Source organism: Scophthalmus maximus, chromosome 1 (genome assembly GCF_022379125.1).
Source record: "Scophthalmus maximus strain ysfricsl-2021 chromosome 1, ASM2237912v1, whole genome shotgun sequence".
Classification (NCBI taxonomy): Eukaryota; Metazoa; Chordata; class Actinopteri; order Pleuronectiformes; family Scophthalmidae; genus Scophthalmus; species Scophthalmus maximus.
The window spans coordinates 28,720,897-28,747,705 of record NC_061515.1 but is presented as its reverse complement, the minus strand read 5'-3'; the positions used below and the strand labels follow the sequence as shown (position 1 = coordinate 28,747,705).

At 44.9% G+C, this 26,809-nt stretch overlaps 1 long non-coding RNA gene across 1 annotated transcript in view; it reads right to left on the bottom strand.

Moving 5' to 3' along the window:
• Nucleotides 1-25,061, bottom strand: part of LOC124850873 — a 282,046-nt gene extending 256,985 nt beyond the window's left edge. The window contains exon 1 of the long non-coding RNA XR_007031952.1: nt 24,986-25,061. This is a non-coding gene — a long non-coding RNA (uncharacterized LOC124850873). The remainder of the gene's footprint in view (nt 1-24,985) is intronic.
• Between the last annotated feature and the right edge of the window lie 1,748 nt (nt 25,062-26,809).

Here is a 26,809-nt window from a genome sequence, read left to right as displayed (position 1 = left end):
TGCACTATTCATTAATCAGACCCGGGGGCTGTTGAGAGTTATGCATTACTTAGTAATGAGACGGATGTGCGGTGAACCCGGGGGCCTGTGGCTGCGGTGTCAAGGAAGCAGTAAAATACAGCAATGTGCAAAGAGTGTATCATCATTGTTATTATATTGATATCAATATTAATAGCAGAGGTGATATAACCCATGGGGATAATTCTTTCGGTCTTCCTGCGGAGAAATTAATGAGATAAAAAGGCCATCGCGGACACAGTGAGAGCATCATTCATTAATGGGGAGAGGTCCTCGTGTAGGGGCATATCTCGCTATGCATGTATTTGACTTGTAGATATATTATTCAGAACTACGAGAACAGTGCATTCGCCGTCGTCGACTGAACGCGCTCCACGCGACGTGAAAACAACCCGGCTAAGCGCTGTACTTGGCGCGCGTGCCCTCATGCTTCAACATGTACTCTTCCGCTAATTTCCCTCGTGGGATTTCCCAGGTTTGTGCGTCGGTGAGGATCGAGCGCGTTGTTACAGGCAATTTATTCAAAATGACACAGATCAGACAGAGTCTTTTTTTCGGGTAATAGCATCAAGTCGGGGCTGTCCTTGGGAATGAATAAACAGTGGAATGAGCCCCCTGGTGCTTGTTAAGTTTACAATTTAAAATTGTGGCTGGAAAAGAAAATAGCATGTGTATTCAGCACATGTATTTTGAATATGTAAAACCAGAATTATTATTATTATGTGAGGCTTGTGCCTTTCACCAGGCCGTGCTAGCAACACCTACAATAATCCACATTCTCCTTCCATTCCTTTTCCATGTTTGCTCCGGCTGAACACCGGTGAGACAGATCTTTTTAATATGTCCCAGTCCCTAAGCCCCCTATCTATCTATCTATCTATCTATCAATCAAAGAAAAAAACAAAACAGGGGACAATTATTTAAATTATTCTTTGCATTTCAATCAGAAAATCAACAACGCTTGAAAGCTATCCATTTTCCTGCAGAGGGACAATACAAGTTCAAAATACCACGTGTAAGGAAATCTATGAATTCCTCGAACGGAGGACACAAAAGGCGCGGGGGTGTGATGAAAAGCCTCCACCCCGAGGTATTCGCCGTCAACCGCAAAGAGGTGTGAACATTGCATGGGCAATGGCGGCCGCCTGGCGAGGAGCGGGCTAGATTGGATTTCAGCGGCGGATGGCGTGAAGCGATGTTGAAAGGGGAAGGGGGGTGTGACGCGGAGCGCACACAGACCCCGTGTACAAACACACCCGGTGTGAGGGGAGCAACAGCCGGGGGCGAGGAGGGCTACGAGCCAACGACCGGGGGCTATAGTTTAACTGGTGAATACATTTGTGAGGAGGAGGACTTGCTGGTGTTGCTGTGTCCGATACCACCATTCCTTTTTTTTTCATTTGACATTTGACATTTAGGAAAAAAGTGGCATGACAAATCAACAGACGAGCACCGGGCTCCAGTTAACAGTGTCACTGTAACCGTGCGCCATAAGTCACCCTGTCTGGACAAATCCAGTGGACTCCCATAATCCTTTTGTGACTCTCGGCCGGCGAGCCCCATGGGTGCCGTTTAAAAAAAAAAGCCCTTCACGATCGTCCCTCTAATCCTCCTATGCTGTCCTATTACGGCTGCATGGTTGGGAGGGAACGCCTGTTTCTTGAGGGTTGTTTTGTGCGTGTGTCCTTTGCGTCCGACCCCTTAAGTGCTTACCATCGTTTTGAAAGAGAACTCTTTGGAAACTGCCTTCCAGCGGTGCCGCCGAAATGTGTACTAATGGCGACGGCGGATGTGCTAATGGCGTATGGAATGCAGTGGGACAATATTATCAAAGTATTATGTATCTAAATCGCGCACACCGCTCATTATTCCACAGCCGGCTCCGTGCAATCACCAGCAGACAGATGGATTAAATTAGACTCTTAACGATGCCTCCAATGTGTATTAATTATGTTGTAACAAGGCGTCGTGTGCCTCCGAGTGCAGCGGAGTGACTGAGAGGAACGCCGGAGCCTCGCACTCCGCAGCGGAGCGAGAGAGGCCTCCGCACCGGGAGTCACGACTCGGACGCAATATCCACCGTCACTCGCACTGCCATCGTGAGGCCTTTTCATTGCGTCTGATTCCTATGTGACACAGACAATTGTGGCCCCCGAAGAAAGTCGGACGTGATTATCAAATATCAAGACTTCAATCAAACTGTGTTTTTTTTTTTTTTGTTCACTTTTGCAACTGCACTCATTTTCTTAATCATTTCAAGGTTTCTTCCCGGGCCTCTGCTAATCTCTTGACCCTCCTCTGCAATATTGATTTTCCCTGGCTTAGAGTCTTTTACTCTCCCTGCCTCGGTTTCTCTTATCCTCCGGGCACTTTTGTCCCCCCCCCCCCTCTTCTCTGTGCTTTCCCTATCTTACCCTGGACTATTATCGAATGTGGCATGATTGTATTACGTCGTATTATTGTGCGTAATCTAATAGAACACAAAAGCTAATTAGGGTTCCTTATCATTGCATTTATTTTAATCTGCAACAGACAGTCATAACTGGCACTGGTGCAATAAAGATCACATATTTGGAACTGTGTGAACTGTTGAAAGTTTCAATTTAGTGATTTCATTTACAACGTCCCACTTAATCAGACGTAATCTGACATTGATTTACCAGGGATTGTGTCAAAAGTCAACCTTCCCTTCTTCAATTATGAACACTTTTCTTTTTAATATCACACCAAATGTGATTTTGACGGAATGCGTTCGAAGCTGCGGGTCAGTAATTCGGATTTGTCACTCCTCAGACCATGAAATAATGCAACCAAACGACGTCTCCCGCCTCATATGTCACCACAACACACCAAAGGTCAGGTGAATACACGTGTGAAGCCCCGCCCATCGTTCCACAGTAAACGTGGGCTTCACATCTTTGTGCATTTCCTCTCCTCAAGTTGCCGTCCCTGGCCGGTCCGCGGCACAGTGCTGAAAGAGTTTTCCCATTAATCTCACTGCATTGGCCTGTTATCTTAATGACTGCTTAATTAGTTGGTGCTGTAGTTGCAGATTGTGCAAACACTACTCCTGTAGACTGGGGCAGAGTTTAAAAGTACAACAAAGGAAAAATAAAAGGGAAAACTCTCGGGCTTTGTTGGCCTGGTCTTATATCAGGACCGGCAATCAGGGTTTTAAATATGTATTTGGGGGGATTTCTATGTGTGTGTCTCCTCTGCCAGATCAAACGGTTTCGAAAGGGCAAAAAAAATAAATAAAATCGGAGCAAATTTCAGCTCTGGCACTCGCTTGTGCCTCGTGGCGAAATCAAATGATGTGGAGCTCGGCAGATTTGAAGTGAGAGCACGGACTTTGCAAAGTGCAGGAAGAAAATTAACAAATCATTCGAGCGAGCAATTGACAACGAGACAACACAAAAACCTCCTTCCATGATAATTCACGGCACTCAATGTTTTCCTGAAATGCTTTCGGACGAATGCCGCTCGGAGCCGAAATGACGCAATGTAGGTTACATCGCATTACACCGGGTGCACTGGGCCTTAGTTGCAGCTTTAGCTCCAAAAGAAAGAAAAATAAATGAACAAATAAAGAAAATCCCCGGACCCTCGTCTGCGGCTCGAGGTCTGGCTTGTTGCCGACGAGGTCCGCGGTAGTTTTTCAAGCAGCATTGTGCAAAGTGGCACACAAACTTTGGGAGCGTTGTTGTGAAGGGAAAACAAAATTGCTGCTTGGCGCCGTGAGGCTAATTAAAAGCGACGAGGCGATATTTACGTGGCGCGAGCCAACCTTTAAAAAAGGGCCGGGAAATTGAAGCTCTGTGAGCAATGAGGGGTTTGCAGATGTCAGAGTTGTTCGAGGGGCTGCAGCATAGGAATGTTATAGTGTCAAAAAGGTAGGTTATTATTTTGGTGGGTGAAGATGAGGGCAGATGTCATTTCCTCCGCATTAGTTATGATGCGCTCACACCAAACGCGCACAGGCAAATTCCGCGGGGGGGGGACCCCAGCGCTTAACTGGCCTTCGCGGCATCGCGTCGAGCGAATACTGCGGCAAATTTAAGTGTTCCGACTCGGGGCGAACTTCCGGACATTTACACAGGCCTAAAATGAACAACTTTGTTCGACCCAGGGAGCTCTTTCCCCCTCCGTCCCCTTCGGTTCAAAGCCCGGCGTCACACTCTCTCACTCTGGTGGTCTGCCCGGCCTCCCATCGTTCCATATTTCCACCTCTCTCCCTCGATGACGCCCCCCCCCACCCCCCACCCACACACCTTTCTTGTGCTGGCAGCGCTCTGGAGCTCGCACCCCCCTCCCCCTCTCAGCATCCCTCCTCCACAGCCTCTCTTCCATAACCCCACCGCCACCTTGTCATTTCACTTCCCTCTGCGGCTCAGATCGTCCTCGTTCGCCCACGTCTTCATTTACAGCCTTGGTGTGGCTCTCGTTTCTTTAAATAGCTCCGCTTCGCCTCCAGCAGGTTGAAGCTGCAGTCTGCTTCTGCTAATACGTGACAGTGAACTAATGCGAACGCAGAATCAATCGCCACGTGCACACACACACACACACACACACACACACACAGCTCACATGGAAGCACAGCATTCGCAGAGTAGTGACATGATAGGACGTGTTTGCCAAAAACACACTCGTAGAAAGATCACTTGAAGGTGATGCTGCTAAATAAAGACCCAGCGTAGACCGTCTTATTCTTAATTCCTCTCTGCGCTTTGCTATTCACTCAGTGTGAAAATCAGTCATAATAATGGCTTGCAAAGTCCTGGAGTCATTGCCTTGCATAATGAATGCCTACTAATGCACATTTTTCCTTTTTTTTCCCGGTTAATTCCCTGCAAAAGATTTAAAAAAAACACTCTGCTGTTATGAATCTCGGCGCAGCACAATCCATATATTCATAGCGCAGTGTGTGCATATTTTCCCCTCACTGGCATTCTTGGGATGAAACCAAAAGTGAAGGTGGAGGCGGAGAGGGCAACGTTTAGTGTGACGTCTTTATTTACTGTTCATCTAAAACTGTGTTGCAGCCGTTATAACTCCGATGTATCTGCTGAATACAGGTCAGTTAATCTCCAAGGATCCATCTGGATAGTTTCCTAGATTCTTTTTTTCACCTTTATTGGACTCGTATCTATCTATTCATTTTCTTCTGCCTGTTTGAGGTGGGGACATGGTGGCAGCAGGCTAAGTGGGGTATTTCAAACCCAAACCCCCCCCCCCCCCTTTCCCTATCAACCTATTCCGGCTCCTCCCGCGGGATCTCAAGTCGCTCCCAGTGCCAGATGGGATGTGTCGTGCCTTCGGGGAGTTCCGGGTCAACCCCAGGTTCTGCCGGAACCTCCGACGGAAGGCGCCCTGGGGGCGTCCTAATCGGATGCCTGAGCCACCTCAACTGGTTTCCTTTCGTCGCAAAGGAGCGGCGGCTCAACTCCGAGCTCCCTCCGGACGCACGAACTCCTCACCCTCTCTCCGAGGCTGAGCCCAGACACCCCTGCGGAATAAAACTCATTATCGACTGACTGCATCCGCAATCTAGTTCTCTCAGTCTTTACCCAGAGCTCAGGGCCGCAGGTGAGGGTCGTAGCGCGGGCTAAAGCTTCTGATTTACCAGTCGATCTACCTTCATCTATGAATCAACACTTTGTTTTTTCACATTTCAGGATGGTGAGGGTCTGTCGGGTCCTCGATGGACTGCTCCCAGATGGACCCCGTGCTTCCAATCGGAAACGGGATCTGACTATTTTCTGAGTGCACTAAATAACCTTCAGGGGGTTGTATAGGTCTTATAAGCAACCTGAGAAGGTCACATCTCAGTGCTGCATGATACCATTCAACACGTGAATCCCCCCGACACTGTGGCAAACTGAAGAAGCCGGGGCACAAGATCTTGAAGTGATTAACCGTGACATCGCTCGCTGTGCCGGCGTCGACTGCACGTCGCCATTTGCCAGCAACTAGGGGCCAAATGTTCATCAAACAATTTGTAAAAGAAGAAAGAAAAAGCACTGTATTTGTGTATTATCTTATATTTAGCAGTAGATGCAAAAAGGCTAAAAGCAAGAGAAGAAATTGAAATAGATGGAGACAGAATCCCCGGCTGCTCTGTGGCTGACCTCCGACCTTCCGACTCGCTGCGGAGGGGGAGGCAGCAGACAGCCAGTTGTCCGGAGGGGTCGCTTTGAAGTCAATTTGGAGAGGAAATAAGATTTGACCGCAGAGTTTTCACTGTGGACACGCAGCTGCATGTGTCCGCGCCGCGAAAAGCCAAATCGATGGCTACACGTCTCCGAAGAGCAGAATCCCGAGACACGCGGCTCCTCGAGACATCGATCGCACGTTCGTGGCGGCCAGAAACTCGACTCTACGTCCGAGGAGAACATCTGAGAAATCTCGCAAATCTCGAATTGTGAAACTGCGAAAGCAACGGCAGTTGAGGACCGAGAGAGGAGAAATCAGTCTTACATACTGTGCATGTCAAAGCCGCTCCATCGATCGCCTGACCCCCGGGGGGCCACAGCACCCCATGTGCTCGTCTGAGTGCAATCTTCTGTGTGCAAGTTGCGTGCTGCCAGAAAGAGAGAAAGGAGGAGAGAGGGGGACAGTGAACGGAGACACGGTGACAGGGTGACAAAAGGCTCTCAGGGTGACCAGCCAGGCGTGGGCCCCTGACATCCGTCACCATTATCGTATCGGCGTCAGAAGAGGGGCCCTGATAACTCTTGGCCTTAACCCCGCTCTCCATCACGATGCCAAATGTTCCGTTTTTTGATGGGAAGTGCGCAGGGATGTATCCTTGCATGCGGGGAGGTTCATTAAACTTCCTCTGCCTGGCAGTCGCCTCTAAGCAGCGCTCAGAGGATCCTAGCGACCGCGCTTCTCCGCTGTCATGTGTCATGCAGCTTCTGAGTCCGACGAAACATTTCCACAGTCAAACTGGTAACTCGTCGCACGTTCAAAGCCGGAGGAGCTCCGCTTTTGTGGCTGACGCGAAGCGAGATTTGTCATAAATACTGTGGCTCAAACAGAATGGAGAATAGTTCCGTCAATGGGCTGCAAAATGTTTTGTCACAGAGGATGGCAGCGATCTGCCGGTAACGGCATTCCTAATTAAGTCGCGGTGTCTATTTTCCGAGGCCTTCTGCAGTAACTTGGCGAGCCGCGTTAATCACATCCCCGGCAGCTGTTGACCCACCGTTGTGCCACTCCGTCTGACAACCTCTGACAGATGCTAATTTGTTACCGCCACTTTTCCCGGCGAACGGCGTCACCTGCGGGCACCATCGACGCCGTGGCTCGTCAGTGCGCGTGTCAACAGAGGCGGCGCGTGACTGGAGTCGTTTTCCCGTCTGGAAGGAGGGATTTGAAAAATATAAAAAAATCATATTTAAAAATAGATATGTGTAATTAGTGAGTTTGGCTTTGGGTTATTCATGCCCTGACACTAGAATCAATTCAACAATATGCTTTAAAAACATCCAAGGAGCTGTGTCGGTTGGGGCACGAGGCTGCAGGTACCAGTTAGGGAACTCCAGTTTGAGTAGATGAATTCATTCGTATTGGTATTTCAGATTAATTTATGCACAAAAGGGAGTGGAATGTTTGTTAGCATGCGTTTGACCGGCCGAGGATGTTTATTCCTGAACACCACATCAACGTTGGATGACCTTTCAGACTTTTTCAAGATCCATCTACATTGGCGCTCGTTCACTCGAATGGCTCAGGGGAATGATCCTGATAATCAATAACTGCCCAGGGGTAAGTCTTAACATTTAAATAAAATAAATACATGAATACCAGATTAAAAAAGTGTCCACGGCTAATGTCGACAACAGCTTTCCGTAGCTGCACACGATAGCTGAAGCAATTCTGCTGTCGTACCAGAGGATCTTTTCAGAAAAATGACAAGTCGGCCAGGTGATGCCTGCACGTGCACATTTCCAACAATCCGTCCACGTGTCAGTCACTGTAACCCCGGTGTGTTCAGCACATGTCGACCGCGGTTCATACAGTTTGTCCACCGTGTGTACAGTTCCAGTCAGGGACACTGACGCCCGAGTGAAATACATCTGGAACGAAATGTGAAAGAAACTCCACGTTCGTTCTTTTGCACCAACACAATGAACCCCACACAGTACACTACGGCATTGTGCTGCAGGGAAATAACCCGGAAAAGACTGTGGATGTTTTCATCGGAAATATATAGGACATATAAGGAAAGATGTCTTTTTTTTTAAACTTCTGGAATAATTGGAAAAATACGTGGCATCGGCAAAAGTAGACTTGTAATCTTTTAAGTATTCTGTTGGCTCAAGGCAAGTTACAAAATGCATATGTTTCAGGAGAAGAAAAAAGCAAAAGGAAAACACCGCCAGGCAGCATGCGCTGGGCTCTGAGAGATGAAAATTTAATGTTCAGTTCACCGCCGGCAAACGCGGCTACCCATGATGCCGGACTTCTGTTCCAGGTTTATTCCTTGGAGCACGTGAAGTCGCCCTGGGCGGAGACAAAGTCACTCCTGCTGACAGACTGTCGAATGGCGGAGGTGTGGAAACGGTAAACAAGGGTCAGCCTTCGCGATGCATGATTGTACAAAGAGTTGGGCTTGGACAGTGTCCTGCTAACTTTGGCCCATGTGACATGTCCGCCCACGACATCGCTGTGAGAGTCTTGATGTTGCCTCGGTGAGATTCTGCACAGTAAATGGGAACAAGCCTCGTGTATGAACACGCGCACCGCTGCACTGTTGTCCGGCGTGCACGCGTCCCGTATAGACGCTGGCTGACCAGCTGCACACTGCAACACACACACACTGCTCTGTGCTTTATGGCCATGAGCACAATTTTTACAGCGCGCAAGCATTTTCCTTTTGGTGGGAAATTATCCCCTGCAGATTGCTTCTAATTTAAAGCTGCTATCTGCCAACATAAATTCAGGCTACACTCACTTGGCTTCTCAAAAGAGTTGAGCCAAACTTGTAAATGTAGGCATTTTTTTTTTCTCTCTCTCTCTCTCTCTTTCTTTTATAGGCGCAAATTCAACCACTTCAATCAAGCAATCAATACTGGTCCGAGTAAAACTCCTGCCCACAAAGATCTGAATTATTTTCAGCAAAATACGCTTTTATTAAATCTAGTTTTTGCAGAATGGCCCCGTCAAAGTGAACCTGCAAAAGTTATCAAGACTGATGCATTATCACACAGACGGCAAGTGGAGCAAATTGATTGAATTAAATCATAAAAATGCTTCAATTTTATAGATTTTATAAGACAATCACTGTTCCCTACATAAAAAAACAATCTACAAAGTAAGCATGACTATGAGCTAAGGTAGTGGTGTAAAAACTATAATATCAGCCACTTAAGAATGTGACATGATCCACACACTGCACTATAAACGCACTTATATTCTGTATGTCCCTTTGCTGCTTTAAATCTGCAAATGTCCCCATAGTGGCACAATAAAGGTTTATCTTTTTTTATTGTATGGGAGTAAATGTGATGTATTTCATCAATTGGTTATTGCAGCTCTACTCAGAAATGTTCTTAAATACAAACATGCATTTTAATAATTTCCACCACTGTAGGAAACAACGTTTAGGACTACAATGATTCTGACATGATGTATATTAATATTGTCTCCATATCTTTTATTAGGTTGTTAAGGAGCCACTGTTCATAACCACTTTTAAATCTCATAATACAACCAGTGACTGACTGGTTAATATTGTAGCATGTATTAGCGCGATAATACCGTGGGATCTGTGATCTAATGAGCTGCATTACCTTTCTCCATTGTTACCGGGCAACTGTTGTTGTCTGTGTCAAACACAATCAATTAATGAGGTCAGAGTCGTTTCTCAGTCACGTCAAACTCACATCACTGCGAGCCAAACTAAATCATTTGCCGCGCCTAAGTGTACACAGAGGGAGGGAGCAAAATGCACCACAAGGCTATAATTAAGACTGCAGCGTGTGAAGCCTGGATCTTACAAAGAAAGTGAAAGGATGATGAGTTTTGTAATGATGCTTTGGCTTCTAATCCGGTACAGGACTGGCAATAACTAGCAGGTTATTTAACAGACCTGCGCCGTGCCGCTGCAATTATAAGGGAGAAGATTGCAGGGCTAACTGTATTTCAATTATACATGGTAATTTAATCTCAAAGCATAATTATAGCTATTTTACACTTCACCTCACCACCCTCCCTCCACCTGCCTCTTTAATCTCCCGCAGTCGTCTCTCTTGCCCTCGCTGGATTTCTCCCTGCGTTTAGTTCAGGTCTCAGTAGAGCCAGGGACCCGTGGCTCGTCTCCGGAGTGGCTAAAGAAGTGTTTTTACTCACACACACACACACACACACACACACACGCAGAGAGTCGTGCGATGGACGAAGCGTCAATACAGGCAGAAAGAACTGCTTTCGCATAGAGGAAGAATTCGTCAAACGGTCATAATGACCAAAACAACGACAGAGCGGCAACGTCCAATATCAACAGGGTGAAGCAAAATGGTTACTGCGCTTCCAGCAAAAGTCAGAAGTTGAATTGCTTTATGAGCGTGAAAGTAGATTGGATGTTCCGCTGACCAGGCAAAGTATTTTCAGTGACACCTCTAGTTGATGGAGCCGGCAACCAGCGCCCAATTCGCGCCCACCGCGTTGGCCCCCGAACCTGTGAGCAGTGACGGCGGAGCAGCAGGTGCCATGATAAGGTTTTTGTGCTGGTCAAGTCAAACCCTCGTATAAATAAACGTGACGGTGGAAAAAAAAGACGATCACACGTGCTGAGCGGCGCCGCTCCGAACGCGTCTCATTGTCTGCTTGACTTTCCCCTAGTTGGTTTTTTTTTAGGAACGTCACCGGGACCTGATGGCCAAATGAAAAGTGACAGGCCGTGTGGTTGCAGAAGGACAAGTACAAAAGAAAAAAACGTCATATCCATTTTGTTTGCCGGGCCTCTCCCGCCTGTTTTTAACACACTTGTCGGGACCGAATCGAGGAATCACCCTGAACACAAATCAGGACGTTCCAATTGTTTCCAGTAAACATATATGACAACCGCCCCGCGTGAATAAGCCAACGTTGAGGACGAATGATTTTTGACATTTGCAAAAATGATAACAACACAAACATGTCTAGCGAGCAGAACTGGGGACACTTTCAGGTGCAGATGAAAAGCTTTGCAGTAAATGAGATCAACCTGATCTTCAACACAAAAAGCCTGTGCTGCTACAAAGGCCCCTGATGAAGGTGTTTCTCTTTCTTTTTGCTCCGCCAAATAAAGCTGTTGACCTCCACTTTCCAGCTTCCGGATTGGACCACTCGACTTAACAGCCTATAAACTTGATCCCCTCCCTATAACGTCCATCAGAGCAAATGAGCAACTAATGCATTAGTATGTCGGATGTTGCTGGGTTTATATCCAAGATGAGAAGCTGTAATCTGCAGGGCCTTCATGCTGATCTCCCCAGAGCGGCCGGGGCCAGTCGGCCTTCACAATATATGTTAGATTCAAAATGCAGCAGGAGGAAATCCACTTCCCTTCATGTCTCAAACGTCTATCCTTTAGAAGAAACAGAGCTGCGGGGGAGGCCGTTCTTGAACGGTTCCGGCACAGTGGAGCGACTCCTACGGCGGAATCAGTCGGAAGCGTCGTTTGCCGAATGAAATCTACATTTTCTACGAGAACATTGCAGTTGAAATTGGAGGGATTCAACGCGCTAATATTAAGTAATTACCATTAAAAGAAAAATCCTACGAGTAGATGCTTTGATAATTTCATACCAATTACCCGTGTGGAGAACTTGAGGTACTCAACACTATCAATAGAACCACTGGGGTCATTCGTCAAGTAGGTAAATGTGATGTTTAGTAGAACACAGTTATCATTGCATCACTATGAATTCAAACAGGGTGTCAACAGTAGTCGCACCGTACCGGGTGAGAGCTGAAAACTAATTTCCACAGGAAGTTCCACGGCAGATTTTGTCGCGGTGAAAGTGTCCGTCTATTGCCCAAAGCACATTCGTGAAGCGATCCGATGAGAGAACTGTTTTAGAACCTTTAGTGCCGTTCAGAGGAACTTCTAGTGCTCAGAACACCTACTCTGTGATTATGGCCCCCGTTGTCTTGTCAAGTGGACTATTATAGAGCCTTTAAAAACATACAACGTACAGCCAAGTACGTCCATTGGATGCTGAGAAACTGAAAAGCGAAGACCAGCCAAACTTCATCTGGCTGTATAAAAAAATATATTTTCCGTTCCCGATCGCCTCTCGTGGAGCGACGTTGATAGCTAGAATATCTCAAATCACAATCCATACTAAATCTAAAGTGGCCTCTTACTCACCGCCTCATATCCCGACTTTTTTCTATGCTCTCAGTGAGTCTGTATATGCCCTCAGGGTATCTGAAGAGGCCTTCTCATCGTAGGTGATTACAGTCCTGGAGGCCTTTTGTCATCATCCCAGCACTTTAGTAATCAGTGGACCCACGTCCACATACATCATTCATCATTACTAGGGGGTATTTTTGACCTACCACGGACTAATGCAGGTCCTCATGGAAAGAATTTTGCAATTCATAATCATCAAAATTCCGTGTCCACGTTCACTGGAGGGAGGATAGGACATTCATATCTCCTTCATATCCTCATCATATATCGTGGTATTGACTAGATAAAAGACAGATATATCCAGATAAAGTCTTAATCGGTTCATCCTTGAGTCCAAGCGAACGTTTTTAAAGACTTCCAAAGAAAATGGACGAATGGACATCCTGAATACATAATGCCTAAAAGATAAAAAAGTGACCTTGGCCATGAAGGAGGATGCAAGAAACAGAAATAGTTTGCCTAATGGAAAAACATTTGGAAAGACGAGTCCTTTCCATTTACCACCCAATGATTCAACCAGTCGTTACGACTGTACTTAATGTAAATCATTTTACCCAGAACTTTATGAGAACAAAATGGCATTTTCTCTAATATTTGTGTGACTCACCAACAAGTGGATACGTCCGACAGAAACAGACGCAGTGTGCGGTCTCCACAATGACATCCATCGAAGTGAATGTACCCAGTTACCTCCCTGCGCTTTATTTCAGAACTCTTGCCGTTTACCTTTGAGCTGTTGCAGCCGAAGGGGGGAAAAATCGCCCAAAACGACTCCGGCTTAATGCACTGTTCGCTTGGCTACATTGCAGCAGGAGCATTAGTACTTTATAGGTGCCGGGGCGGAAGGTTGAAGTTAAAAGAAAAAAAAAAAAGAAATCCCACCAGTCAACATATTATGTGCTGTGCTTGCACTGGTGTTGTCGTATAACGAAGGGAATCGCTGAATAAAATATGCAATTAAACCGACTGGAATAAAAAAATAAGCCTGGAGGGAGGATGAACAAGTGGCCTGCGCTTTGCAGGAATCGGAAGTGCAGCAGTCAGATACGTTAGAAAGGAATTTCGATCGGGGGTTAAGACAACAGAGTGACCCGAGGAATGAGGAAAATTCATATTCATCGCTCATCGTTTCGAATAGGAAATGCGGGATATGTATATTGACAAATTTTGTAATGCAATTGCAGCAAAGTACGAGGACAAATATGTTTGTGATGTACACTATTGTGATGTATTGGCCATCAATACAGGCAGCCCCATGCAGAGGAAAATCAATGTGTCACTGGTGGAAGAAGAAGAAAAAAACTGTCTTTCACGTAGACAAATCATCAAACGCCCATAATTACCTCATCAACGAAATAGCTGCAACCTCTTAGTATAAAATTACCAATATTTACAGGGTACAGCACCATGATTACTGCGCTTTCAGCAAAGTGGTTAGTGTAGAGGGTTTGATAAGTTGTAAAAAAGCCTCTAACAGTATTTCAAATCGGTTTATACCGTTCGGCCGAAGGTGCCAGCAATTTAACTGCACGCCCATCAAATTAGCTCCAATCCTGCCGGCAGCGATGGCAGAGCAGCAGGTGCCATTATGGGGATTTTTTGCTGGTCAAACTAAACGCCACATATAAACGAATGTGACAATGTAAAAAAAAAAAAAAGGATCACACATGCTGCATCTCATTGTCTGGTTGACTGTTGGAGTTTGTTTTAGGACGTCGCCCGGACCCGACGGCAAACGGAAGCTGACAGCCGAGCACAGAAACGAGTACCAAACGAAATGTCACATCCATTTTGCGTGTTTGCAACGCGCTTGTCGGGACTAAATCGGGGACGGATCTCGGGCTTTTACTTTGCATTGTTTCCCGTTTGGTGCAAATGTGGTCACGCCAAACATTATCACCACTGTCTCGTGTGAATAATCCAATTTGTTACGTGTCGTCACAGCGGGGAGGACAAATGTGGATTTAATCACAGGAATTTATAAAAAACAAAATTCCTACAGCAGAACCGGGACACATCCGACTTTTAATCTCATGTGCTACAATCCTAAACAACCCCTCCATCAGGAAAATACCAACTAATGCACTAATATCTGTAATTATGCTGTTGTTGTATCGAACAGGAGCAGATATAATCTACTACAATGGTTTGAGGCTGTTTGAAATACAAGAGAAGGGTGTGATTCAAATGTATAGTTTGGAGAACTGCTCATTGTTGAAAAGAGGAGGGGGGGGGGGGAAATGTGTGATAGATGTTATGTATATTGACAAATTTCAAATGTAATTGCAGCAAAGTACCGCGCCAAACATGGTTACAGAGATCAGAAGGAGTGAGCGAGGCGAAGCCATTCATTCACTCCCTCTCCGTCTACACCAGACAGTCGGGATCAATACGAGGGAGAGCTGCATCAGGCAAAACTAATTTGTGGAGGTGGAGGTCGGGCGGTTCACATATGTGCTTCACAATGATCTGTGAGCACTCGGTCAAAAACAAAATGCCCCCAATGACTTGATGATTGCGGGAACTGAAGTGTCGGGGGGCGGGGGGGGATGGTGAAGCGCCAATGATTAAGACGTTATCTGACTTTTGTTCAGCAGGTGGTTTTGTGGGCTAAGTGGTTCGCGCCGCTTCGCAGGAACCAGGCCCGTATCGCGGCTCCTTCCGCGGGGGAATTTGATTGCTCCCTCCGGGCGCCTTTCACTTCAAAGTCTGATTGATCGGAAGCCGCGGCTTCTCAGATGGCTCCCACCTGATGTATACTGGAAATGTATGCTGCAAAAGGGTCCTTAAGCAAGACGTGTGAGACCCCTAATGGAGGCCATTCCTTCAAGTTACTCCAAAAGATGTTGCTCCATTGACCCTAAGCTAAGTTCTGTCCCCGTCGGTGCTGTAAATCCTGTTTCTTACTCGACTGTGGTAGATTGGGTATTTTGGGTCATTAAAATAATCATTTTGCATTATTTTTCTGACATTACTCGGGTTTGTAAATGCGTCCACAGCTTGCTATCGGGTCTGCTGCCTCATCTAAGTGGCTCTCACGGGGATTATTGTGCAACAAGTCTGAAGATCAGCTTATTTACCAACTCATAATAATATCCGCATAGTATGCTTGCACTGGCAAAAAGCAAATAAGAAGTTAAATTGAATTAAATTTGATTTGGAAAGCACTGAATTAAGTCTAATGACTCTCTCACGTTACATATGAGTGTCTACATCTGAGCTCCTTCAAATACAATCACATCAACCGGGTCTCATGGGGTACCAGGGAAGTGGCATAATCATCTGTGGACATTCAGCTGCCGTAGCCTGCATACGGTCAAATTGAGTTTTTGGTGTTGAGACTCAATTTGTCCCATGAAATTGCCACTTCATTAGATTCCAGGCCTGACCTCTGGTTGCCTTGAGTGGACGTGGAAACCACACAGATCTGCGTGCGTCGGCCGAGGGGGGCGGAGACGGGGGCCTTGTCTGTTCTCGTTTAGTCAATGGAACCCTGTTCCGGGACTATCTTGTGTATCAGATGAGGGCTTTTAATTGATGACAAGCTGTTTCCTCTAAACCCGAAGTTCAATCACAAAAGCTGTAAAGTCGCCGGGCAGACCACTAAATGAAATTTACTGCCTCATCAACTCTTGGCTGGGGGAAAATTAAAAAAAAATTAAATAAAATATGAAAAACAAAACGTCTCCTCCTCAGCATTTAGTTCAACCACCAGCCGTCTTAAATGAAAACAAGGACTCATTAACCTCTGATAAGGCCTTGTAAATCCTTTCATTTTTACGGCTGTAAAGTCCTCGAGAAAACAGCATCGGCTTTATTAATATGACTTTTGAAATTTTCATTTGCTAATAAATAAGTAAAAATTGGCGTATATTTGAGTACATATTTGGACAAAATTGCTATTAATATAAAGGTAGAAGTTTGTAGTTCTGGTTCTGGTTTCTGCCATGAAAACTGTACGTCAGCGTGCATTTTTTTTTTCTTCTTCTTACGATATTGGCGCCGGTAATTTGATGCAGGGCAATAAACATCATTTTGGTTCCATCTGACACGAGCAGTTATTCAGTTGAGGGCCTGGGTGTCCCATCTGTGATCCGAGCGCTCCCTCAATCACCCGCCGTCAGGTATTCTGTACACGACATGCCAAGGATACAGCACCAACTCAAACTGGACCCATGACAATATATATATTCATGAATTTATGCATGAAAAAACACACCATTATACATTGTTTTAATTTCATCGACATGGCAATAGGAACGTATGTTTCTCAGCATTGGAGCTGCCGTCGGACTACACGTTGAGTGATCCAGACAGACTCGGCTTTGCAATTAATGAAATCTACCCCCCCCCAGAACGAACCGGGGGCATGGAGAACAGATCTGAAGGGTTCCCTGCATGAGAAGTAGCTGACGTGAGATATGAGAGGAGGAAATTTCTGCTGCGTGGTGCACACTTGTGTCTCTCGTGGGGTAATCAACAAATCTTTTTTATCCGCAAAAGGAAAGGAGTTGGCGTGCGAACACCGGAAAGTCTTTGAGACATCTGAGACCGACTGCTGAGGGTTAGATCCATTTTATTTTTGTCTGTCTCGCCTCCGTTTTGTGCTGCTACCACATGCTTTTCAATATTTGAAAGGGAGGCGATGAGCGGGACGGAGATTTAAGCCTACAGGCGAGACTTTTCCTTTTTCTCAGGAATGCCTTTTCAATTTGCCTGCTAATCTGCTGATTACCTGGTCGCGCCACAGAACTACAGGAGACCTTCTGTGTGATCATAAATTCAACTGATTATAATTCATCGCCACAACCTACTGTCTTCCCAAGAACACAACTGCTTCCGGCAGCTCTCGTGTTGTTCGACATGCGTAGAATTTGGCCTGAATGCAAGAGGGGAAACATTCAGCTGCAGCATTACATCTGAGCCTAGTTGTCTCCACCTACACAAGTCAAGTTGTTATTGTAAGCTTTTAGAATTTAAAGTGCTCATCCTATCTCCAAAATAGGGATGATTAAAGATTATGTAAATCTCAAATGTATGCGATCTCCTTTATCGTCTGGCCGCGAGTGAGAGACAGTATTCATTCTGTGGTGTTAAGAAAATTAAATAGTACTATTTTAACGGCCTAATTTGAAGGTATCCCGATAGAGTTGCTGAGCGTACGTACTGCAGGGCAATGATTGGATCACAGCTCGTTTCCACCGGCGTACACACATGCACATCAAGCACAATGGACGGTGTAATACACATCGCAGATCTCACATTTTCCCCCCTCATACATTTCAGTGTCCGAGTTCGTTGATAAAAATGATGGCAGGCCCTGACTGCTCATTGTAGTCGAGCCGGTGGAGAGTTTGGCTCACATTGATCGAAACTTAGGAGCTATGGTTTTAGACGTGGCACATGTGGTCTAGAAAGAAAAAATAAAGTGCAAAAACAAAGGTATGATACTTGAAATCCAATTAAACGTGAAGGATTTGATCAAGTCCCTCTTGTAGCTGTATCACAAGACACATTTTCCTTTTCACACTGAGCAAAAAACAAAGACCCTATAGACGTATAGTCACCGGGTCGGGAAAGTGAAGCCATCGCCGAAGTGTCTGAGACCCGTATTCTCTCTAATGACCAGCAGAGGGCGACTCCCCTGGTTGCAAAAAGAAGTCCGTTTCTGTAGAAGTCTATAAAAAATAACTTCCTTTAACTTGATTTATGGCATCATTCAACATTCCACTGAGGAGTTTAAGGTTCTATCGCTAGTTCCAAGTCTTCCTCAATACAGCATAATGTTAATTCTGGAAATGATGGTCAATTTAGAGAAAAAGTGTACTGTGCTGGTGGTTACTTACTTCTAGTTTCAAAAGCCAGTGGGTGACGCGACAGTGGGCTGCCACTTGACCAAACCCTCACAAATAAGTCCCAGAGCTATTCCATCAGCACTGGCATTACACACACATTTCATTTCACACTTTCTGTCCATTTGCAGCAACTCAACAAAAACCAGGAGCTCTTGTGTCGCTTTCTGTAATGGCCCCTCTTTCCTGTCACAAGGAACGGTGGAACCAGCACTCCATTCATAGCCCGCCACGGGGTCGCAATTTTACATTTGGCCTGCAGCGGCACGCTGAAAGGCTCGACCTCAGCTGGGGGCTGACAGGCGTGGCCCCGCTGTCAGACTGGCGAGCTGGGTCTGATGACCAACACGGCAGACTGACTGGCAACGGCTCGCACCAATGAGGGGCGACCTTACCGCATCACAAAAACTAGAGAGAGGCGTCGACTTCCCTGGTGGAGGCAGGGTTGGTAAAGACAAGCTGGCCTTGTATCCCTGGCGGCAAGCTATTGTTCTCGAAAAAAAATGTCCTCTACAGTCTGTAGGGTGAGAAAAACACTTCACTCCGAACTTGGTCTGTGAAAGGACAGAAAGATGCTTACAAACAGAAGCGATCTAGCTGAGAAGATGGATATTCAGCGTAAACATTAGATGTGTCTTCGGAGCCTTAAGGAGATATAACACGTGTACTGCATCACCCCGTGGATTTGTTGGACACCAGCTCAAATAATGTGATCCAACTTTTGGGGCTCCGGAGATGGCTCAATTGAGTCAAGCATTTTAATATTCTCTCAGTGGTTTAGTTTGACTATGGCGCAAAGAGTCCAAAGAGATGAAAAATGTCCAATGACACGACAAGCATCTGGTCAAATGCTTTCACAATGTGCATTTCAGGGGCATAACGGTATCGTTTCCCTAACAAATGTGTGCCGGGGAGAGAGCCGAGATGGTTGCCCGACTCTGAAGTGGTAAAAGAGTCGGACTTATCCATGGGCAGAATAATGGGAAACCGCTCTGATAAATATTGAACATCCTCTAATGAAAGAAGATCAAAAAGCCCGAGCTGAAGACGAGCAGCGCCGACACATCTTCGCCATAAATAAAACATGATATACTGCGGGCTTCTACTCCCAAACCCAGATTTAATGAGGGGGGGGGGGGGCGACACACACACACAAACACACACACACACAAACACATATGGTGAGATATAGCATTGCTCTGCACGCTCAGATTATCCCACGGCGTGGAAAGCTGGTAAAGGAAACTCTAAAGAAGATTTAAAAAAAAACATTAATTAATGTATTTGCTTCAGTTGGGGGGGGGGGGAAACCATGCCTTGTAAAATTTGAATCAGGACTCAGTGAATTGATTTGTTTTTCTGACGCCTTGAGTGTTTTATTTTTCTGCAATCAAAATATTTTTGCATGTGTGATATGTAATTTCAAGGTGAGGAAATTATAGAAAATTGCTGTTTTCTCACCTTTGTTACCAAACCTGGAGCTCTTTCTAGGAATTCCACGCGGGTGCATTATAATCTGAGAAATGCTGCATATTAAGATAGATCTATTTATGATAATTCATGCACATAATGCGAATTCATTATAATCTTAAAACATTAATTTCCCCTATACTTTGAATGGTTTTGCCATGTTGGCCTACAAGTCACAGGTCCAGGGCCCGTAGGGGTCGATGATCTGCTAAATCAGAATCAATGTATAAAATTACCTATTTATATAAAATTTTTCATTAATTATAATTAATTGTGGTAATCAGACATAAAGATGCATATTTGGTAACTTTGGTTATAGCTTGCTGAGCACATTTGATCGATAATAATTTTAAGCAATACCGTTACCAATCTCAATCTATTTTAAAACCATATCTATATTATTAAAATTAATTTCATCGGCCAAGGAGGTTATGTGATTGGTTCCGTTTGTCGGTTTGTTAGAAGGATTACTCAATAAGTTATGAATGGATTAGCTTGAAAAATGTTATCAATGAAAGGTCTTTGGCATGATAGAAGGTGAACACATTTTGGGACGGATCTGGTTCCAGATGTGGATCTAGGAGTTTTTTGAAAGATCGCGAGATAGTTATGCCCTTGTGATGTGATTTTTACAGTTTTGCATACGTTTCCCCACCTGGAAGAATCCCTTTGGTTAAGTGCATCAACAACCTGGGAGAATACAAAAGACTACCACCTCAGAATCGCAATAAAGTAGCACTGAACGAGAACAGCACTTCTCACCTACGAGTCCTCGTGGCTCGAGTTTATGTACCCCGTTCAGTAATTTGAACATATTCATTCAGACTCATTGAAATAGACTGCTTTTGCGTTTAATTGCACTTTAAACCTCCCTGTCCTTAGTTCATGGCTGAACACATGAAAGTTAGGCGAGCTGCACGTGTGAATATGAGTCCTGAAGGCCTTGATATTAAAACGCACATTTTGTAATAAATTTTTTTCTGTTTATTTCTTGTATGAGATCCTGGACACTACGGTTCCTCGACTTAATCATCCACGGTTACGAGTATAACACATTCCAAAAAAGCTGAAGTTATCTGTACCTCTGAGACAATAAAGAGTTTCTGTCAAAAACCAGAGTTAATGAGTTCATTTCTGGTACAAGGGCGGAAATACGTCTGATAGGGAGCTATGAGCTGCTGTGAATAGGTGGAAGAAGGAATAATTACTTTGCTCTTTGAACAGAGGGGGGGGGGGCAACATCCCCATTAGAACAAAACAGGTTCACATAAGATTCCCATTATGCCACTTTAGCCGAAAAACAATTCATAACCTCAACGCTGTATCTGTTATTACTCGTCATATACTGTAGGTAAGAGGCAACCTGCGTAATCTGTCATGGAAATTATATGCTATCCCTCTCCCTCTCCCCCTCTGTTGCGGATGCCAATTACATTTTGAGCCGCTCCACTGTTTGTGGTGGTCATGGTAGCGAAATGGGCCTGGGCTGCTGCAAATCAGATGCACCAAAAGGGTTTTGAGAGCCACATTAATTAAAAGTCAGTAAATACTTGTAGGCATGCTTCAAAGGTGACTGCGAATCCCCTTCCAACTTTCTTTTTCCTCTCCCGCTGCATTAACCTGTCGGTCGCCTCATTTGAAAGTCCCGGGGCTCAATAATCACTGTGTGTACATCGGTGAACATGAGGAGTTGAGGAATCCTGATTTGAAGCTTTGCAGCAGCCAGACCCGTCGTCGCTCCTGTTTGTTTTGCGAAGTAAAGTGGAAGGAAATGCAGAAGTAGGGCAGCCTGGAAACAAAGTCGATGCACGGTGACTCATCACTCGAAGCATGAGGAGCGCCACCAGCGCACATGGCGTTCACAACCCAGTCAAAACTGATCATTGAGTACGACTGAGGCGAGTCAGCCTCTGCGTGGATCACTCTCTCAAAGACAGCTGACTTGATATCCTCTGCTACTTAATACATCCCCGCACCCGCTCACTCTATGACTATGAACCGACCCAGTGTCACTGTCATATTTTAAGCCGGTTCCACATTGATGAATAACTGGTTGGATATTAGAAGTAGTATTAGTATTAGAGTATTTTTGCCAATGCCATTGCGTTAAGGCCATTTCCTATCATGTGCCTTATTCCCTGCAGTGATATAAATCTAGTATCCTCTCACGGGAAGTCTCTGATTCTGGAAAATTAGATTTCAGAAGCAGGAATCAGTTATTGATCTCATGGCCACCTGGGAGCATTACAGCGTGACTACAGCGAGGCCCCGCAGATGGAAAGCCATCCCTTAGAATAACTACCGAGTCGACAATGTGAGAGACTGAGACCTTCCTGAAAGCGGCTGATGTATCCGACCTGGCTGACTTCCTTTGTACATTCTCTAATTGAGGTTTAGGGAGAAGACATTTGCTACAGTAAAACTGTTTAGTGCAAGTTCTGTTGGTACAAGGGCCAAGACAAGCGGAGTAGACTATACAGTATTAGCTCGTTAGCTAGCTAGCCCTCTGGCATAATGGCTGCCACAACATGAATAAAAGCTTCCCCATGCCTCCACTGGCACCTCCGATTTGCAGTTAGCCATAATACACCATCTGGGCTTTTGTGGCTTTACACCTCCAGGTTTAACAGTCAAGGGATTATTACTGCCTCGGAGAAATGTGTGTAGTAGTAGTAGTTTATAAACTGTGCGAGCACCAGCAGCTCATTTACTGCGTATTGTCATATGTATATATATATATATATATATATATATATATATATATATATATATATATATATATATACGTTGCCCCCAGGTGTAAAGGTCGGTGTAATCCGATACTCTTCAGAGCTCCTTTCTCCCAAACTGTATTATGTTCTGTAGTAAATTACATTCAAGCTTGTGCAACGTCTTGACTTGGACTGCAACATGTTACATCCCGCTCTGCACCATTTCTCTTTCTGTCAGGGATTCGTATTTCTGTAAAAGTCGCAATATTTTCCCGCATGTATCCTCTTCCTATCCTTTCGTCTATCTATTTCTGTGACTTTTATTTCATTCAGGTATAAATAATTCAGCAAAAATGCTATTTCAATTTGCTATGCTATATCTTCACATAAATAGAAGATATTTGTTGTCCTTGTATTAAAAAAGCTGATCGTATTATCTACAGTACATAAAAAGCTTAATGTCACTGATGTGCCACGTGCTGCACATGGGCATGCCAAGGCACATCTTCCATCAGCCGGAAAATATTTCAATTCAAATTATGCTCATGAAGACTACACACAATCCGCTGCACAAGCCCATCTTCTAATGGAGGATATCGACTGCAGCCCATTTAACATATGGTCGCAACGCGGGAGAACAAATCAACTCCTGCTGACCTGTGAGGGGAAGATGATAATAACCGAAAGGCATTCTTTGATCCCCTCTTGCCAGAGACACACTCTCAGGATGAGCAATTAGTTTGTCCATTTTAGGATGTAACAACCACTTCAAGGTCCAAAAGAGACAAAACAGAGGAGGAGGAGTTGCTCAGAAAATGCTATAAATACACTTCAAATTATGTTAAATCTTTTCGGTTTTTATTTTCTCTTAGGAGAATCAAACAGGCTTTTCATAAGATACGACTTTGGCTAACAGCTAGATATCCTTGTATTAATGACGTAAAACTTTAGAAAATCAATTTTTCCATCCATGTTTTAGTACTTGGTGGGATCATCCCACGGCGCGTACAGCTGAGCAAATGCACTTGGAGAAAAAAAAAAGGAAAGGAGGGTTTGTTGAACTATAGCTCAGACAGCTCAGGCCCAACCGAGTAAAGCTGGCGTCTCCTCCCATTCTATATGTTAAGCCCTGTCTCTTTAATAGAATGTCTTTAATCCGGATGCATGTTGTGCAAAGCAGTATGAAAAATCATGTTTAGGAGATTAGCACTGGAATCCTTGTTCTTCTCGCCAAAGCTTATCACTTGAGGGGCTTTTTTTCTTTTTCGATGCAGACTGCGGGGCAGCGCTGACTCAAATGTTTGTGTGCATGGGTGTGTGAGTGTGAGAGTATGTGTGTGTGTGTGTGTGTGTGTGTGTGTGTGTGTGTCTGTGTGTGTGTGTGTGTGTGTGGGTGGGTGTGTGTCTGCAGGGACCTGCTGCATTAGTCAGCAGTTTTGGCCGAGGCCGTTTTCCCAAAGCAGAGTGTGTATACAGTTCAGAGACTTAGGAAAACCTTCAGCTCATTTCCCTAACTTGAAAAAGTGACCTTTTCATTGCTCATGAGAAAACAAGTCAGAAATATTACTTTAAATAAGTATTTGATAAGATTCTGAATACTTAACAAATCTTAATAGATCTGAAGAATACATAATTATCCTACACGGAAGAAGCTTCCTGATTGGCCTTCCATCTCTTCTGAAGTCTCTATAGTGCACTGGAATGCATTAAGGCCCATGCAAACAACATTATAATTAATGAAGTTATCTTGACAGGCACGTATAATTGATCAGAGAACTCCGTTTCTACGACACACATGCTATGAATAGCAACGCAGCCCGGGAAGGCATTAAGGGAGACCGACTGATTGAGGAAGCGGAAGGAGATAGTGCTCTTTCCGAAGGCTCGGGGACAGCGCCAACTTTTAATTGTTTCGCAAGTTCCAATCTTAAATTACACGTTCACAGTTTGACTGTCAGATCGTGTCAAATGGAATGAGAGAGTGATTCACTTTTAGCGCAAACTTACATACAGTTTTTATTCAATTTTCTTTTTGTACAATTTAGTCTATTTGACATTCAATCTGCAAAGCCTCAAGGGCATCGGTGAATTCTATGAAATCTACCTTGCCTACAGTTGCACTAGATCCAGCTCCGTATATCTACAGTCTACGCCTTCCAACAATTCAGATTATTGGCATTTGACATCCTGCCTTGGTCTCCTACCCTCAAAACCTCCTTCGAAAAGCCAACGTCTACTTGCACCTTTGCCAGTGTTAAAAGTGTCAGAATATGCAAACATGAGTTCCTCGAAGACTTGTCGTTCCCTAAGGGCTAATGACTTAACTACACTGAAACAGCTGAAGGGACTTAGGTTGATCCAGATAAAACTAGAACCCGGAGAAGCAAATTCGATGTCTGATCAAAGATAGTAAACCGAGATTTTAAGCCCCACTCAATAGCAATTAGCAAAAAGGGTCAGAACGGACCAACAAATTCCATGAGGTTAACGCTGAAAGCTCATTGTGGTAAATGGTGAATGCTTCCTACCTGTTGCTCTTCGTACCCTGGGGTCGTATGAGGCGGAGCTCGAAGCACAGATCCAGGGTCCCACGGTGACAGCTGGTGGAAAGGAGATATTGAATGGCATTCGGGTTAATCACAGGAATTGGAGGAGGATGAGCAAAGAGAATAGAAGTTGGGTAAAATCTACTGCAGCGGTTAGTTGGAGAAGACGATAGCAGAGGCATCGCCATCCGTGATGATTTCCATCAGCTGACACCACATTGACCCCAGAGGTCAAATGACCTACGGGACATTTTCTCAACCCGGAGGATTTGATGCTAATGCCTTATTTGGTCATTTGGCATCGATCGTAACCAGCTGCACTTCAGAGAAGTCAAAAGAACTGTTCTGAAACCAATCTGAAACAACACCTATACGTCATGCTCGCTACATTATGCGCCGACAAGCAATACAGCGCCAGATATTGGGTGAGGCATTGAGGCACTGTTGATCAGCATCCACCTGTTGCTCTGTGCTTCTTCACATTTATTTTTTCTTCCTGAAGGATGTTTTTTTCTTTTCTTCCCCAGAATGGATATATTGATGCAAACACTGATGAATTTCACTGCGACCTTGTGCAGTGAACGCGTGCAAGTTTCCAGTCCAGCAGAACACGACACCAGTAGATTGTATTGATCAGTTCCTATAATGCTGATCAACGAAATCACTTGGTGGAGAGGGTTGGAGAAAAAACCTCAACACACTTGGCTTTCCCGCTGCACATCACTGAACTGAAGGCAAACTGCTTTGACGAAAATCCCAACTGTTTCATTTCAGTTCAAGTAAGCAGCGGCAAGAGAATAAGGGGGTTTGCATACTTTTTTCAACTAATTGATAAATCAGTGGATCTGATGACAGACTGATCAATTAATTGGCTAATCGTCGCAGCTCAACTTCCAAGTGATTTTAGTCTCTTAAAGAATGACGTAAAATCACGAATGCTGCATTCACACCAAACAGACGTGAACAGTTTTTACTCTGTTGCATATCTTAACTCGGCTTGATGCATATCTTAACCCCCAATCATAATTTGGCCATTACACTGGCGTTTCTGTGGTGGTTCGATTATATTCATGATACAAAATAACATGCTTGGAAAACTACCAACATTATGATGTCCATTGCCCGTGCATTGATCCTATTTCCATTGTTGAGGACGAGACGGTGAGCTGCAGTGACCCACTGTTCTGGGGACAAAGAAGAAGAAGACAATCATCGGTGTCACCAAGGCAACTGAGGCAGTGTTCAAAACGGACTACCGCTTCCATTGAGGTGACACGAGCACAGATAGCAAGCACAAGGTATCCTCTTGCTGGATGTGGGACATTTTCCCCCTGGCTGGGATCCGAGGAATGTGAACAACGTCAACAACTCTGAGGAAGTCAGCCACATCCAAAAAAACTCTCCTCCTGTCAGTGTCTCTTTAATATTTTTTTTGGGGGGGGGGGGATCTTGAATGCTAGAAGCATTTGTCTCTTTTCTCAGCTGTGGCTGTGAGAACACTTGACACCGCTCCGCTCGCACAGGGTTGAGAAACAGCCCACGGGTGTTTGAAATGTACGAGAGCCGAGGAAACTTGCAGAGCTGCGAGTGATTTGAACGCGGCGTTTGATACACAGAGACCAGTTCTCATGTCACATTCGATATCGTTCAACAGTCACATTATCGAAAAGGCTGTTAAAGAGTCTGTTGGTGGTTTCGGAAAGTTCAAAAACAGAAACGCCGGGACAGAAAATTGCCTCGCAGACTTGCTGGAAATTTAAATAAGAGCACAACTTGGCCCCAAGATGTTTCTTTTTCATTTTGAGA